Consider the following 6,955-nt stretch of genomic DNA (forward strand, 5'->3'; position numbering starts at 1 on the left):
CACAGAATATCAAGGTATAGCATTCACAATGTTACAACTTATCACAGGAAATCAAAATACAGCATTCACCATGTCACAATTCAACAACTTACCACTAAAATGGCCACATAGTTTTCATCAAAGTGGTCACATAGTTTTAAACAAAGTACATTCATTTAGTCAATCACAAAATCCTTAATTGAATCACAAAGTACAAAATGAGGCTGGCTCTCAGCTTCCATGGTTCCTCTTCCATGGTCTCAGCTCCAACTGTCACCTGAGTTCAAAGGCAGGCAGCTCCCAGTTCCTTGCCCAGCTCCTTGTCCAGTTCTTTGTCCAGTTCCCATTCCATATTGAAGTTAATAATGTCCAGTCCACCTCAAGTCCTTCACAGTTCCTGTTTCTGGGAATACAAAGCTTGACAGAGCCACAATAACATTCATGCACGTTGCCAGCACCATCATCAATTCACTACCTGCCTATGAAATCAACTCAGACCCACCAACAAGGTCTGAGAACTCAACAAAAATCATCAACATAGAAATCAACACAGACCCACAAACAAGGTCCAAGAGGTCAGCACAAATCATCAGTAAAGTCCCAGGACCTCCAGATCCCTCCTCCAGGACTTCTGTAAACATACAACCAGAAAATCCTCTTCCAGGACTTCCAGTAAGGTCCCAAGGCTTCTGTACAAAGTATCACAAACAAACATTAACACAGAGCAGACAAACAGAGTGCTGGGATACCACAAGTTTTCTGCTTCTTGACTCTGCCACCACAAGAGTCCTCTTCTCAGTTCTGCTGTCTCTAGCCTGGAAATTCTCCTTATATATGGTCATTAGCTCCTCCCCTTCCTGTTGCAGGAGTTCATGAGTTCTAGGGTTCACAAGTTGTGGGTTCATACACTTTGTTTCTTAACAGACTTGATACAAGGCTCAAAAGAAACTTGAACTGAAACAAGGTGTTAATTCAATAGCTGAAACAAGGTGTGAACTACTTCTGTACTTGCCATTTGTAATAGTAATGGAATATAAAGATCCCCCTGTATTGGCTTGGTTTTTGGTTTGATTGTGTTAAAACCCAGAGCTTGTTAATCCCACTTGTGGGATGGACTTGTTGATGTGAAAAGAGAGGGCTGAACTGGAAGGAGCTGGTGACGTAAATTTAGTCCCTATTTATAGGATAGTTCCCTTGTACAGAGAAGTCTAGTAAAAAGTTCAGAAATACAGTATAATCAAGAAGCAAAAGTGTTAAAATACCTCTATTCAATTTATAAACATTTGTTTTTTTTAAAAAAATTTGAGGTCTTCTATACAGGAGTATACATCTTGCTTTTACATCAATAAGCTCACAGTTAACAGATACTTATTTGGGTTATAACTTATCCTATTTCTCATTTTTTTCCACAACCCAAATCTTGACTGCTAACATCACTATGGCAGTGGAAATTTTTCTAGCAAAGGATAACACTGTGCCCTGAAATGAAGGGAGGAGTGGAAAACAGAAAGGAGGGAATAAAATACCATAGGTTACCAACCTATTCTAGGCTAGTGGGGTGGTAGAGAATTGAAGTGACAAGGAAGATAAAATATGAGGCTGAATATGAGAATGTCAAGGGTACTTGTGCACAGTCTTGAAGGGGTGATAGGGAGAAAGACCTTAGCTAAGTATTAGTATTGATGTGGAAGCTGTCAAATCTTGTGTAATCCTGCCTATTGCTCTATCATGATATTTGAATTGTTTCTTTTTGGTTGCTTGCAATAATTTCTTCTTGATCTGTGAGCTCTGGAATTTGGCTACTATGTTCCTGGGAGTTTTCACTTTGGGATCTCTTTCAGGTGGTGATTGGTGGATTCTTTCAATTTCTATTTTTGCCCCCTTGTTCTAATATGTCAGGGCAATTTTCTTTGATAATTTCTTGAAAGATTTTGTCCTGGCTTTTTTTTTTATCATGGTGTCCAGGTATTCCAATAATTCTTTTATTACCTTTCCTGGGTCTATCTGTTTTTCCAATGAGAAAATTTCACATTTTATTCTAGTTTTTTTTAAACTTTTTTGATTTTGTGTTATCATATCTTGATGGTCGATAGAGTCATTTGTTTCCATTTGTTCAATTCTACTTTTTAAGAAATTATTTTCTTCAGTGAGCTTTTGTACTTCCTTTTTCCATTTAACCAATTCTATTTTTTAGGGAGTTCTTTTCCTCAGTAAATTTTTGCATATCTTTTCCCATGCTATTGACTCTTTTTAAATTATTTTCTCGCATTATTCTCATTTCTTTTCCCAATTTTTCTTCTACTTCTCTAATTTGCTTTTTAAAATCCTTTTTAAGCTCTACCAGAAATTCTTTTTGAGCCTGAGACCAAATTACATTTTTCTTTGAGGCTTCACATGTAGCCATTTTGACACTATTGTTCTCTTCTAAGTTTATGCCTTGATCCCATCACCATCGTAACTTTCTATAGTCAAGCTCTTTATTTTGTTTTTGTTTTTTTTTTTCATTTTTCTGCCCTTTTTGGTGATGTAGTGTTTTTTTGTATGAGAGTTGGGCTCTGGTCCTTCACTGGTCCAGGCTTTTTGTGCTGAGCCCTGGGTCTTTCTGTTGGCTTTCACTGGGCTTCAGGGCCTATGTGCTTGATTCCTCTGTAGTGTAGGCTTCCCTTTTGGCTTCTTTTGGGGAATGAGGACTCTATGTTGGCCTCTCCTGAATGTGGGGTGTAGCAGCATGCTGGCCTACTCCAGGGATGGGACCTTGCTGCTGGGTTGCTATAGAGGGCACCCAACTAATACCTCCAACAACTGAGAAAACCCCAGCTTTTGGGACAAAAGCTCCCCTGTCTGGTGGCAGAGTCCTACTGTGGTAAAAAGCCCAAAAGTCAAGTAATTGAGTGGCAACATGACCAGGCAAAGGAAGCAAAGCAAACAGAAGAATCCAACATTAGACTCCTATTTTGGGGACAAAAAGGAGCAAAGCATGGAACAGGAGGAAGACAGTGAAGTCAGAACTCCTGCAGCAAAAGCTTCAAAAGAAAACACAAGCTGGTTACAGGCCATAGATGACCTTAAGAAGCAGATAAGAAAAGTGGAGGAAAAATTGGGAAGAGAAATGAGAACAATGCAAGAAAATTATGAAATGAGAGTCAATAGCCTGACTGAAGAAAATAACACCTTAAAAAACAGACTAACTCAAATGGCAAAAGAGGCTCAAAAAGGCAATGAGGAGAAGAATGCCTTAAAAAGCTAAATTTGCCAGATGGAAAAAGAATCTCAAAAGCTTACTGAGGAGAATCATTGCTTCAGAATTAGATTGGAGCAAATGGAAGCTAATGACTTTATGAGAAATCAAGATGCTGTTAAATAGATCAAACAAATGAAAGAATAGAAGGCAATGTTAAAATATCATTGGAAAAACCACTGACCTGGAAAATAGATCCAGGAGAGATAATTTAAAAATTATTGGACTACCTGAAAATCATGATCAAAGAAAGAACCTAGAAATCATCCTCCAAGAAATTCTCAAGGAAAACTGCCCTGATGTTTTAGAACCAGAGGGCAAAATAGAGGTTGAAAGAATCCACTGATCACCTCCTGAAAAAAAGATCCCAAAAAGAAAACTCCTAGGAATATTATAGCCAGCTTCTGAAATTCCCAGATCAAGGAGAGAATATTACAAGCAGCTAGGAAGAAACAATATAAATATTGTGGAAACACAATCAGGATAACTCAGGATCTGGCAGCTTCTACACTGAGGGATCAAAGGGCTTGGAATATGATATTCCGGAGGGCAAAGGAGCTGGGATTAAAACCAAGAATCACCTACCCAGCAAAACTAAATATCATGTTTCAAGGGAAAATATGGTCATTCAGTGAAATAGAGGACTTTCAAGCATTCTTGATGTAAAAACCAGAGTTGAATAGAAAATTTGACATTCAGATACAAGAAGCAAGAGAAGCATGAGGAGGTAAACAGGAAAAGAAATCATAAGAAACTTATCAAAGTTGAACTATTAACATTTCTACATGGAAAATGATAATTATAACTGATGAAACTTTTCTCAGTATGAAAATAGTTGAAGGGAATAGAAATATATATATATGTCTATATTCGAGGGTATATGGGAATATGAATACATATGTGAATGTGTGTATATATATGTTTACAGGTATACATAGATAGAGGGCACAGGACCAATTTAATAGGAAGGGATGATACTTAATAGGTGAAATTAAGAGGTGAGAGAGGAATATAATGAAAGGAGATGGGGAGAGACAAAATGGGGTAAACTATCTCATATAGAAGAGGCAAGGGAAAATGTTTACAATGGAGGGGAAGAATAGGAAGGCAAAAGGGAATGGGTCAACCTTATTCTTATTGAATTTGGCTCGGGAAGGGAATGAAAAACACACTAAATAGGGTATCTCACCCTACAGGAGAGAAGGGGGGAAGGGGATGAGAGGAGGGATGATGGAAGGGAGGGCAGCCTGGAGGGGAGGGAAGTTGGAAGCACCCACTTTTGAAAAGGGACAGGATCAAAGTAGAGAATAGAACAAGTGGGAGGTGGGATAGGAGGGAGGGAAATAAAGTCAGTCTTTTAAATATATCTACTATATTAATGTTTTACATTAGCTACACATGCACAACCTATACTGAACTGCTTATCTTTCCAGTAAGTGTGGGTGACAAGGGAGGAAGGGAATGAATCTGGAATTCAAAGTTTTAAAATCAAATATTAATATATATATATATATACTATTATTAATACTATTTTACATGTAATTGGGAAATAAAATATACAGGCAGGGGGGCATAGAAATCCACCATGCCCTACTGGAAAAATAAAAGGGGGTATGGGAGAAGATATAGGAGAGATCAGATTGGAGGAGGGGATATCCTGTGGGACTACTATTTTGGGGCAGTGGGTAGAGGAAAAACGGGGAGAAAAATTGTAACTCAAAATCTGACATAAATGAATGATGTAAACCAGAAGTTAATAAAGAATTTGAAAAATGAAAAAAAGTAGGCTCTCTCTTTGTATCCCCAGTGCTCAATGCAGTAATTCCACAAAGGTGGAGAAAATTCCTTAACTGTTCTGATTGAGTCCCCTACAAATTTATGTTATACAACCTCAATTGGGCCTTCACTAGGTAATCCTACTATACTTCTATTATCAACTCACTGTCCCACTCTCCACAGCAGCTCTTCTAAATCTTTTCATCCTTCCTCAGACCTCTCTCTCATGGCTCCGCCTTTTCTCACTCTCTCAGCTGAGAACCTTGCCTCACATTTTACAGAAAAAATATGAGGCCATTCCCTATGAACTCTGTCTCCTCCTCTCTTCCTCATCTTCAGTCTCTTTCTTCAGTCCTCATTTCCCCGACCTCTCTGAAGCCTTTGACACTACTGAGCCCTCTCTCCTCCTTGATACTCTCTTTGTTCTAGGTTTTTGGGATACCACTTTCTCCTGGTATTCCTCCACTTATCTGTCCACACCTTCTTTGTCTCCATGATCCTCCAGATCATACCCTCTAACTGTAGTTGTCCTCAGGGTTCTGTCCTGGGCCCTCTTCTCTTCTCTCTCTATACTATTTCACTTGGTGATCTCATCAACTCCCATGGTTTTAACTATCATCTCTCTGTTGATGATTCCCAAATCTACCTTTCCTTTGCTGATCTCCAATGTCAGAATTTCAATTGCATTTCAGACATCTCAAACTGGATGTCTAATATAAATTTTAAACTCGATATTTATCCAAAACAGAATTTATTATCTTTTCCTCTAAACCTCTCTGCTCTCTTATCTTCCCTATTACTATAGAGGGCAACACCATCCTCCCAATCTCTTAGTCTCAAAACTTAGGAGTCATCCCAGATGCCTCACTATCTCTCATCCCTCCCTCTATATGCAAGCTGTTGCCAAGGCCTGCTGATATCACCTTGGCAATATCTCTCTAATACACCCCCTTCTCTCCTCTGACACTGACCTTACCATAGTGCAGACCTTCATCACTTCACATCTGTACTACTGCAATAGATGCTGGTAGGTCTGCCTGCCTCAAGTCTTTCCCCACTTCAACCCATCTTCTTTTCAGTCATTAAAGGGATTTTCCTAAAATGCGGGTCTGATCATGTCACACACTCCTACCCCCCAATAAAAACTAGTGACTTTCTATTGCCTCCAGGAGTAAATACAAAATGCTGTTTGGTATTTAGAGCCCTTCATAAACTATCCCTTTCCTACCTTTCCAGTCTTCTTACACCTTACTCCCCAACATGTACTCTTTCATCTATGGATGCTGGCATCATGGCTGTTCCATAAACAAGGCATTCCAGCCCTCTCCTCCAGGTATTTTCCCTAGCTGTCCTCTATATCTGGTACGCTCTCCCTCCCCTGATCCGACTATTGACCTCTCTGGTGTAGGTCCTTTAAGTCCCAACTAAAACCCCACCTTTAACAGGAAGCCTACCCTAACCTTTCTTAATTCCAGTGTGTTTTCTCTTCTTTGGGGCCAAGCTTGGTCTTTATAATTCTACTATATTCAGTCTTGATTGTTTTTTCCATTTATGTTGCTATAGTTATTGTTTATATTGTTTTGTCAGTTCTGCTTACTTCATTTTGCATCAGTTTACTGAAATCTTTCTGTTTCCCTGTATTCATCATGTTAGTCCTAGAGGCAGCAAGGTAGTGCAGTGGATAGAGTGCTGCACATACAGTCAAGAGGACCTTAGTTAATTCTTGCCTCGGACATATGTTGTGTGACCCTGGGCAAGTCATTTCACCTCTATTTGCTTCAGATTCCTCAACTGCAAAATCGAGATAATAATAGCACCTTCCTTCCAGGGTTGTTGTGAGGATCAAATGAAATAATATTTGTAAAGTGCTTAGCACAGCACCTGGCACATAGCATATATAAATGCTTATATCCTCTCTTTCTTTCTTTCTTTCTTTCTTTCTTTCTTTCTTTCTTTCTTTCT

Source organism: Petaurus breviceps, unplaced genomic scaffold (assembly GCF_028583685.1).
Source record: "Petaurus breviceps papuanus isolate PSGF00001 unplaced genomic scaffold, PetGlider_PUasm1.0 90881, whole genome shotgun sequence".
In the NCBI taxonomy this organism is placed as follows: Eukaryota; Metazoa; Chordata; class Mammalia; order Diprotodontia; family Petauridae; genus Petaurus; species Petaurus breviceps.